Consider the following 11,933-nt stretch of genomic DNA (forward strand, 5'->3'; position numbering starts at 1 on the left):
AATAGCAGACTTATGCTTTATGTGACACATTTCATTTCTATTGATCTCATATTTGCGCCAAGAAGCATTGTTTGTTTTAAAAAAAGCAAAATGTTCCTCTTCAGAAAGATTCATTTCTAGTGAAGGAAAGGTAGTAATACTTTACTGTAATATTTATGTTGAAAACCGGCTCCTTGTATGTGGACTGTTTCCTCAATAAATTGCCATTTTATTTGCAAATCAATGTGCTGTGATGTTGCTTTTTGAAAATGATTTTACAATGAAGTCCACACACTTAGATTATATCTAAACTAAGGATTCACAGCTGCTTGTTGTTGCAATGCTGTCATTCCTCCTGTAGATGGCAGTAGTTTATTACGATGCTTTTACTTCATTTTGCTTCTCGTTTTTTTTTTAGGGTTTTAGTTTTTCTGCAGTGTCTGATTCCTGCAGCAAAAAAAAAAAGTATCTTTGGTAGTGAAAAGCATGCAGAGCAGTAATGTCTTTGATCATGTTTTTTTGTAAAGATAATAAAAGTTATATTTCTACAATGAGCACATCCAGAAACATGCTGATTCTGTCAGAAATGAACAGAAGCCTGCTATGCTCTTAATGTGAAGGTCTTACTGCATTGTTGAAAATCTGCGTATTTATATTTGCAATATCCTGACTACAGAGCTGTCGCTCATTTTAGCCACCATAGATGGGTGGTTTGTGAAGTTTGTGTCCGTGTGGCACTGCCAAAGCTCTCAGGCATCATGCTGACACCGTCCCCATCAGGGGCGGTCACACTGACAGGCTCATAAAGGATGAATGACCGGCTCCTTCATGTGTGAGGGCAACCTGGGACGAGTCAGAATATTAAATAAAGAAACATTACCCTTTTGACTTATGTATATTTCATTTCATTAGTGTTGCAGCTGATCGAGGTGGAGTTGGTTTTTAATTAATTTGCTTTCCGTAAATGATTAATCTCCCAGTTATACATTTTCACAATTAATTGATTTAAAAAAAAATATTTATACAATTATCCAGTCTCCAATTAATTGTCTGTAGTTTAATCTATGAATCATAGAAATATAATTAAGATAAAAAGATGTGAATTCACTCTGAATTGTAGTGTAGTAGAAGTAGGAAGTGGAATGAAAAAAAAATACTCAAAATATAAATACCTCAAAATTGAAATAAAATACAGTACTTGTATAGTAGTGAATGTACTTATAGACCACCATTGATGGTGGCTGAGCGCGACAGGGTTCTTCACACCTTCCTCACATGACCAGCTTTACAGGGACTCCAGGTAATATGACACTAAAAGAGCACAATACTGGATTGTTTTATTTAGCTTACATTATAATCAGTTGTAATATTTCTTATGATAGCAGGGTGACAGACAGAGATTTAGTTTGCATTAAGATTAATGCATATTTTACACGTCTGCTTTTTTTCAAGTGCTGCAAATAACAAAAACATGTTTGAGACCAAAAACAGAATTTGGGAGGAAAAAAAAAATATTTTCCACTATGAGGTTATATGAAGCTGTGGCAGCGAGGCCAGAAAATGAGAGGAAATGGAGTGTCACATACTCCTACCAGCATCCCAGCAGGTATTAGGGCTGGAGTAATGGATTTCTCACACATGCTATTACTTCCTCAGGAAGCTGCTGCTTTTACCTGGAGTGAAGCTGCACTTGAATGAGGGGACTATTGCAATGGTCAGACAAGTCTCCCTTCAAGTATCTGTTTCCGTTCAACATGGTGATCTTATTGGCGCAGACTCTTCCTACCTCATCATGTATTCTACCTGCAGAAAGAAGGAATATGGCATTTGGCAACACAATCCACCCGGGATCAGAGTGTGGTGTTGGATACATTTCTTTTCTCTTTGCACAGTTCTGTTCCAGTAAGGGTTACTAGGGACAACAATGTGCACCCACCCAAGACCCACACATTAGTTGCTGAGCAAAATTAGTCGATACGGATTGTTTTTGTGTGTTTTTTTTCTTATACCAGCTGGTATACAAGGCTCAAGACTATATTTCAAAGTCAAAATCAGAAATGTTATATTTTTACTGGTCAGTGGTTATGTGCATGCAAACACTCAATTCATTTAACTAGGAAAACAAAGATTGTAATTGTATTGATAAAATTAAGTGTTAGAAAGTTAAACAGGTCACAATTACCTCTAATATCTATTTAATATTGTTGTGAAAAGATTTTTTCCACACAAATGTATTTATTCAAGTTTCTCGCAAAAAAATATATTTTACAACAATTGAACTCATCATAATAATCTTCTAATTCACCATCGTACTACTGAAGGGAACCTCTGCTGTTAGTGGTGCTGCTACAGTTAATAGCTTTCCAGCAACAATATAAACATTATCAGAGATTGGCTACTAGAAACTGTTTACAGATAACAATCGACCGTAAAACGTTATTTCACACTATGATGGTTACACTGTGTAATTAGTCCACGGTTCACATGCATGCCGAATTGGGATCCGTACAGCTCACAAATCAACTACGCTGACTTTAATATCATTTTTGTTATTTTTACAGTTGCGCACATGTTCATTGATTTTATCATTTTGTAATATGTTATTTGCTCTTTTATTTATTTACTTATTAATTGTCTTTCCTTTCCTTTCACATAGCTCATACACACACACACGCACACACACACGCACACACACACACACACACTGACTACATTATGTTAGCTAGCCTGTATTCACTTTGTGCTCCTGTTGTTCTGTGAATGTATTGTCTCAACTTGCAATAATGAAGAATTTAAAAAACGAAATCAACTCCGGCCCGTTACAGCATTTGACATGATTTGACACCTCATGAACAAAACACAGCCTGTCTTCATCTTTCATTGGTTGAAAAAAAAGCCGATACAATCCTTCAGTGCTCTTCTTCAAATGAAGAAATACTCTTCTGATATAACTCACGCTATTGCATCATCTTCAGAAGCTGCCATTGTTGTCGCCTCTCTGTGCCGTCACACACCCACAGGACACTGATGGGTCATGCAATGGACACTAAAAGCCAAATCCAGAGTTATTTTTCTTCCCCCGTTCATGTTCAATGAGTCTGAGACAGCGGCTGGAGGGCCGTGAGATGGTGTCAGAGAAAATGCTTGAGCGCTGCTCAATGGGCCCCATGGAAGAGAAAGATTCAGGTATTTTCATCTGAATTCTATACTCGGATGTCTGACTGTTCTTTGCTTCATGCGCCACTGAGCAATGTTAATAATAAACATAATTAATCAAAAGAAGACACTGTCATTGTGTGGTTAGACTTTGTCTCTGTTTTTTCTTTTCTACATTTTTTCCATCTGGTTTGCATGCAGACTAGTAAATCAACTTAGTGACACATGGACATTTGGACCATTTACTATTACATTAAACTATCCATTCAGCCTTATTTCTACATATTTCTTAACTGCAACACGTGTGTGGTCTTACAACGAGTTTGGTGGGAAACTGAGGTGTAAAAATCTGGAAGGTTACAGATTATAATAACGTAAAATAAATGCATACAACTTATATAAAAAATCTGCTTCAATATAATAAATCCCACCATGCAAGCTCATATATATCATGGTAAGTTATTGCTGATGAAAACCCAACATTTCATGATTCGTTTAATAAAAAATAAAAATAACAGGGTATTTTTATTGGGAAGAATTTACGTTAGCAGAGCTTTGTTCGCAGCTATTGTTCAATAAAACAATACTAGCATAGTCTACTAATACTGGGACGAAGAGTAAAAGTGCAGAGGCGGCTGATTTACAATCTGGTGCATCCAATCACAAACGTTGCATTGAAAAGACAAATGTAACCACAGCCTCAGATATCGTATACATGCATACAGGCTTCTCAGCATCACTACCATACATCTGAATAGAACATCTAAATTATTGTATCATACTCTTGTTTTTAGAGGGTAAGGTGGGCTCGAAAACATTGTTAGCATGCAAATTAACCTATTTTCGACAAGGTTGGGTTTTAGATGTTTAGAGAAACATTCATCCATGATGCAGAAGGTTTTATTACTGCAGTGTGAATAATCACTTTGATCTGACAAGGTAAAACCATGAATCAACTTGACATAGCTGAAACAAAGACAACGCAACAGAGCGGCTTTTCAACTCAGAGAAAACCTGTTTTCTTTATTCCATATCCACTTACAAAATGCTGACTTAGTTTCAGCTGTTCTTCAGAGACGACGTCTTTCAGGAGCTCCAGCACCGAGCTCATATGTGACATAAGAAGAGCAGAACCAGGATTGCTAATAAGAAAGCCACTGGTTTCTACACTTTGTAGTGGTTTCTCTCAGTCCCTCTTTCCTACATTGTTGCAGACAGTTGGACCAATGACGCTGAGCTGTGTCACACCCACACAGCAGCAGAGGGTTTTATCTTTTTGCTCACAGTCTATTGCTATTTCTGTTGCCTCTGCCAGTGTTTATGTGAGGGGTTACACACACACACACATATGGCAATGTATTTGTTTGTGTGTCTTCTGAGGGGGTAAACACACAACGATGAGATGAACACAGCAGTCCCAAAAGAGAGAAAAAGAGGATTTGGGGAAAGCTGCCAAAACAAAGAGGAACAAAAAGGAATGTATCTTTTGCTTTGTGACTTTCAGAAAAAAAAAAACATCATAAAAACATGTTTTCCACAATGCTCAGGCTCATACGGGAAACACATCAAATTTCTGCATGTGTCAAGCTTGTGAGCATCACAAGAAACAGTCAGAAGCAGTCATTTATTACTCTCTTTATTATTATCCTATAAGACAATAGGAGGGAGTCTGGTTCACACAGGCCCCGATCCAGCTGCTCGGGGATGACTCACAGCACAGTGCTTCCCTATGGGGGACTCCTCTCTTCTTCTGTAGTCCTTGTGCTCTCTCATGCTCTCTCCCCTTGCTACACTGTGCTCTTGCTAATCTTCTTTACTCGTTCCACCTTCTCCCTCTCTATCCTCCCGCCACCTGCCAGCTTTTCTTCTCCTCTGATGGCCCCCTCTCTATGTTTTAATGTCACCACTCGCCTACCTCCCCTCCATCATGCCCTCCCTCTCCTTCATCTTACACTCCCTCTCGTATATATCCTCTACTCCTTCCCCTCCAGCCACAGAGATTACAGTCCCAGTTCTGAGCCACTGAAAAGGTAATCTAAGGTGTGGAGTAAATACATGCGGAGGGCGCAGCAGAGAGAGCAGCTGTCAGTGTTATCTGAGCACTACTTGAAGCTACCACCTACTTTCCCTTACTTGAAATCTCCAAAGCCTTTTTATTGCTTGACAGGGTTGGTAAAGCTGGGCATTGTGTGCACTTTTCAGCCTTGTACTAAATGGCACGCATCAACCAGGGAATGGTTTTCACCGCTGACAATGTTTATGGCTGCTGGCGATGTAACAGCTTTGGAGACAGCTATTTGATTTGTGTGAGGTTGCGTCAGCCTGGAAGTCTCACAGTTCTGTTGGGTATGCGGAGGGTATATCTGACTTTTTTTTAGAGATCTAAATCTATAGAGTACAACAACCTATTTCCACAAGGTTTTAAAGCTAGCCTGCTCCAGATGTGATATCAGATTACTGGTCGTGTTATGTGTTGGGGCAAAGCCGTCCAATTAAGATGATCCCTTGTGTGTCTATTCTCAAGCACTGGTGGACCTCCGAGCAGAACCATGTAGAGGACTGCAGAGATTCTGCCTCAGGGTTAGATTAAATTAAAAAAAAAACTTTTTGGTAATTGTAAACTTGTCATGTTAAAAAAATGATATTGTAGAAATGTTCACCTACTACAAACGGTTTGCACTCACCAGATCCTGTACAATCTGATGAGTGCAAAGGGATGATGGGTCCCAACAACATCTTACAACCGTGAATTATGGTTCACATTTTTCGGACACAATGTAAATTATGAACTGATGAGTGCACACTGCATTCAATTTTTTCACACCTCACATTGTTCAGGTTGCATTTAGATATATATAATGTTATGTTCATTCATTGATTCGTCAAATGATTTTCTTCTAACCCCGTTTAATATCTCAAAATGTAACACATTCTACCTGCAATACATATCGACTGTCACACACAGGCTACGGTAACATGAACATGAAAGTTCACTCAGCAACAACATGTGAAAAGTATAATCAACCAAGGGCACACAGGTGTCTGGAAGCACTATTTTTGTCGGTTGTCCTCAATCAACGTTAAAAGCCCTGTTTGAGATGAACCAGCATCGATCACCGGTCGCCGCACAATGCATGCCTGTTAGATTTGTGTCCATTTTGAAACCCAACTTGCTCTGACGTCATGAATACACGGGCAAGGATAACCTCGACGTCAGAAATGTGTACAATTGTTGGTTTATTTTATATGTTCTACTCCTTGATTTAAATGTATTCCAGGCTCTTTCCTAAAAATCTATTTACTTGTTTTTGTCAAAAACGCTTTCTCAACGTGAGATGTTGCATCAAAGGGATGTCCCACTCACATGTCAAGCTCTTGCAAATCTGGTTTTTTTAATGACGTTTATTAGTCCAGTATGGGTAATATCAAAGTCACAGAGAAATCATTTACACACAATGACATCTATGTTTTCAGATTAATATTTCCCACTATGAACAATCATTTGTCAATTAATATTTCCCACTAGATCAAACCATATTTTATCAAAAAATAATACAAATTTAGTTTGGGGAGCTCTCCGCAGTAACAGTTTTCTTCTCTTTTCTGTTGTGGACCTGTCTGTTAACATATTAAAAGGTAAAGGTGTTTAACATAGCTCTCACAACTATTTCATGTGGGATACAGTATTTTCTCATAACCCATACATGTCTTGCTTTCCATACACTTTCTATTAATGCCAAGCATTTATCTTCCTTAGCTGTTGGATTTCTTTGTCAGCAGCCTGAAGCTGTGTCATCATAACAAACAGGAAGTCTGTACAGAGCTTGGAACCATGGACTAGCCACTGGTAACAAGTCACGTCTGGCAGCAGGACTTTGTCGGAGTTGCAGCGTTTCATGTCATCACAGGAAGGCCTCTGGCATGTTGCACCGCGGGTGCATTTTTTCCCCTCAAGGAACGCTCTTGTGGGCAAACACTGGTTTACAACTTGCCAGGCCACATCTTTATGGTTATTTGTTAGTATTGAATTATTCACATTAGACCTTACTATTTCTGAGTCATTTTCATTCCTTTAATGGAGCGGTGACAGAACATGCTCTCCTTCTGTTCTTGTGATTTTGTCACACCTTGTTTTACACATGACAACACTTCTGGCCAGGTTTAGGAATATGGGATGATTTGTGGTGGCCTTTTGCCCTTTGAAGCGAAGCCCACCACGCCCCGACCAAAACAAAATGAGCCCAAGTTGGGGCTACAGCTTTCATGATTGGGCTCACAAACATAGCCGTTAGCTCACTTTCAATGTCAGGGACACCTTCTCCCCCCTTCTCTAAAGGCATGCACATTATTTCATGGTTTCATTTCTCATGTTGCCCTCTCCATATAAATTGAATCATGAACATCATCATCGTCATCATGAACCTACAGTACGTGGCCATGAGTCCATGATTGGATACGAGAGACTCAGAACATTTTTGGAAAGCTTTATAACCTTTTAATTTCCGGCCTTCCTCTGAATCTGTTTGGGAGCTCTACGGCCTCCTTAATGCCATTTGATAGAAACGTTTTCTGAGAACATAGGGAGCCTCGGGAGGTGAGTATTACTATATACAATTTATATTGTATTTTTTGCGTGAACTATTATTTTAGGTTATGGAAGTCATGCTTAAAAACAATAACACTGTTTGCTGCAAACGAGAAAGGAACTGTGGTCTCCCGAGTTTGATTAACTCGTAGATGGGATGCTGATGAGGAAGGTGAGAGGTCTCTCTCCCATCCCTTCGCAGTCATTTTCATACAGTCCATAAACATATGAATGTTCTTTTTTCAGAATACTTTATTTTTATGATTCTCCCCCTTATTCCCAAAGGATTTTCTCGCAATTCATAAATATTTAATAACCCACTTTGTAGTATAATAATTCACCCAAGAAAGAAAAAACAAATCCTGATCCCTCTTCTATCTTTCATTTTTTATAACAGTGAAGCATGCTGTGTTGCATTCATTTGTATGAAACTGTATATTTTATTCTAACATCATTAGTATTAAAAGCTTGTGTGAATTTTCATCAACCTTCGCTCTCTTTCCCACTCGTATATATGCATGAATAATCTATCGTAGTGTTTTTAAGGCAGCAATTAACAATAATGTCATTATCAATTATTCTGAAGATTATTTTCTATTTATTATAAAAAATATAGAAAATTGTAAGATCACAATTTTCTAATGCACAAGTTACCATTTTGTCCAAACAGTCGAGTAGCCAAGTAATATGCCGTTTTCTATAAGAGAAGATTAAAAAACACAAAATATAAAAAATTAAAAAAGCTGGAGCCACATATTATTTGGGCATATTTGCTTAAAATAGGACTCAAAATTATGACGGTTCACTTTTTGTTAAACATCTAATTCATTAAACGGTGACTTGTTTCACCTTTAAATATATTCTAACATATAGGCAGTGGTCTGCTCAGTGAACAGGTCATTAAAACCTGCATTTGCATTCAGACTGGGTTATTTGCCTTCTCAGTATTCTGTTGTTTTGCGCTGGCATGCCGAATCACATAAAATCACAAAGTTATCTCTCTTTTGTCTGTAGTGGGAATTTATTTTTATGGGGAACAGGCTGTTCCTGCCTGCAGCAAACATTAAATATGGCTCCCTCTGAGAAGTCAGCACTGTGATACTGTCGGTACTCAGCTCTTCTTTATTAGTTGTTATTAATGTGTGGTCAGTGGTCCGTTCAAGGCAGAACATGTGATATTAATTGATGTGATGTAGGCTACTATTCCAAACTAAATATCACCAATCTGTCCTTTAGTGCGCTCAGTGTGGAGGGACAATAAATAAGACATGTTTTTGTTTCTTTTCATCACAATTATTTTTCATACGACCGGTTCTTCCAGCTGACAACTCTCCCAACAACCATTAGGTGGTCATGAGAAAGCACCTACCGGCTCCATTACAGTGCACTGAAAACTCACTTGTCTTGTAATATCTTTACTGGTGACCTAATGATGATTTATAGCCAATACAACGGCAGCTGGTGAATTGTAGTGGTGAGTACATTTGTTCTGCTGAGGGAGTGTAGCCACGAGGTGAGTGGAGTTCATTATGAACAGCAGAGTAGAAAGGATACAACAGAGAGTTGTACCATGCAGTTAATGGGAGCTGTGAGGATTAGAAGCTGTGGGAAAGTAGAAACCTTCCCACTATAACTGCAAATTCAGATCTAAAGAAAAAACTCTTTATGTTTTTAATTGACCTGCGCTCTACTAATTGGTGGAGGTTGTTCCACTCACCATCAGACATGAAACGGCCCACCTTACTGCTGGAGACCCTGGAGTCTGTTTTAATTGGGAAGTGCTGTTACATACCATGAAGAGATCTTCTGTTCAGTTTGCAGCTCAATACTGAAACCGTGGTCAACACTGATCTCAGATTAGAGTGGGAATTGCTTCTGCACACCTCCCTCCGTGCCCTGTTGAACACTCTAAAAACAGACAGAGGGGCATTTGGTGGCTGCTGACCACACTGACAGCGGACCTTATTAATTCACAAATTGTGAATGTTAAAAACATGAATCGTAGTTGTTGCTCTGCCAAATTAAAAGTTGGAAGCTGCAGCTAATACATTCAGTTAATTTCTTTAGATGATTTAATATAAATCTGTATATATATCTGTAGTTATTTATCAGCTTTATGTATTCTTGTTGCAAATAAAATGTATTTTACAGTTGATACTTTGCATTGCCAACCACCCAGACAGACATTAATTAACAGAAAGTCATACTGTCTATGTAAGATACTTTTAGTGCGTTCACACTCAAATATATTTTACCAAATTGATGATTTAAAAGAAATTGTTTTGGGAAATACAGTTATTTGTTTTCTTACAGAGAGTTATAAGACTAACACTGGTTTAATAACTGTTTTTCATGCTTATAAAACGTTGCTTGCCAGAACACCAGAGTGATTGGTGCAATTAGATCTTAGCAGAACTATTTAGCATGTTATACATGTGAAACGTAACATAGAGGGTATAATTCTATGTCATTAGCTGATGATTTTCTCCCTGGCTGCCAGTCAGGGGTTATTGTTCAGGCAGTAAGTGGGTGGGCGAGGGAGGTGTGGGCTCCGTCTTAGGCTGGTAATTTATGGCTCCAGCTGCTGTCTCCCTCTCCCCAGGTGGATAGCTTGATGAGTCAGCACTGCATCTCATTAGGACAAAAAACATTTCTAAGGTGAACACATTCTGCTATAGAACGACACTCGCTGCTGATTGGACACCATGTCTCTCACGGGGATAGATTTGTAGCTACAAATCAATCATCTTGTTGATTGTTAAAAAGCTGCAATAAAACTCTCATGACAGCAGCTTTCCTAATATATGATCCCACACTGACAGTTGGATCTATCAACATGAAATGAAATGTAGATAGCTGAGCTTAAAGGGGGATTTTTTTTCTCATCAAAGTCTGCTCAACTCCAAGATAATAAATTATTCGGTTAACTCAAAACAGCAAACTTCATACGAGTTAACGGTATCCGTCCTTCTGTTTATGCTGCATTCATGTGGAATCAGACGGCCAACACCTTCTGGATGGGACAAACAAACTGTTTGACGAAATGGCAGGAGTGACAATGTGTTGCTATGGTGATGTAATAAAAGATAGGAAACATAATAACGAAGTGCTTACTAATTTATGTAAATATTCTAGAAATACATGGAGCTATAAAATTCAGCTTTCTGTACTGGGTAGCAAACTTCAACATTTTCTCCGATGTGAGGGAGCAACGTAACAGCCGGTTGTAATTTCGATAAAACATTTTTAACTTTGGACGGCAATGACGTCTATTGTTCACTCACCTCACCTAATTTTACCAGCTTGCTCTTGTCCACTAACATTTCATCTGGTTTGCCGTCTAAAGTCTCCCTGATACCATGTGAACGCAGCATTATACTGGCAAACCCTCCTTGACTTAAAACATGTTTAAAATCCACCAAAACAAAGCTGGACTTGAAGGTCATGAGGGCCCTTCATGTGGACTTAAATGTTCAAAGTTACTGTTCCATCTCACTTTATTCATCTCATTGAGACCAAACAAACAAAACGTCTTGCATTCTGCCAAAGTTGTCAATTGTTTATTAATCTTCAGTTAAGGCAATCCATTACAAAGCATTTCACAAACCACACAGTATGACGACAATATCATGTCCAACACCTGGTTTGGTAATTATTCAGCATGCAATTCAGAGACCAAGAGAGGTATGTAAACAACCTGGGATAAAACAGGAGTAGTGGCAAGAAGAACCCATACAGAATGTGTCTCATAGGAACAGAATGGAAAGAAACCAGAGATGCAACATGCTGCAGGCTGTAATCTCTAAATAACACCGCAAGTAACAAACGAAGCACATGGCAGATGCACTAATCAAGTGAAATGAAGGTAGACTACCAAACCTCCTGGCATTTTGGCACACACATGCACATTGTCTAGAGAGGCCAAGTTCAACAACTGAACACATTTTGGCACTGTATATTCTTTATATGGGGCTTATGTACATAATTAGATTTCAGCCTCAAAGAAAATTCTAAATGAAGAGATAATCAAAGTAATTTCCATCAAGAAAAAAAAAATATTAAATGTATTATTGGAAAGACATCTTTTAGACCGAAAAATATATTTCATAATTGCATAAGTGTCATTACTGTGCTCATTTCGTATTTATTGATTATGTGTTTACTACTGAGGCTTGTAGTCTTTGATTTCCCCATGGAGGAAATCTCAAAAAGT

The sequence above is a fragment of the Cyclopterus lumpus genome, chromosome 7 (assembly GCF_009769545.1).
Source record: "Cyclopterus lumpus isolate fCycLum1 chromosome 7, fCycLum1.pri, whole genome shotgun sequence".
Lineage (NCBI taxonomy): Eukaryota > Metazoa > Chordata > Actinopteri > Perciformes > Cyclopteridae > Cyclopterus > Cyclopterus lumpus.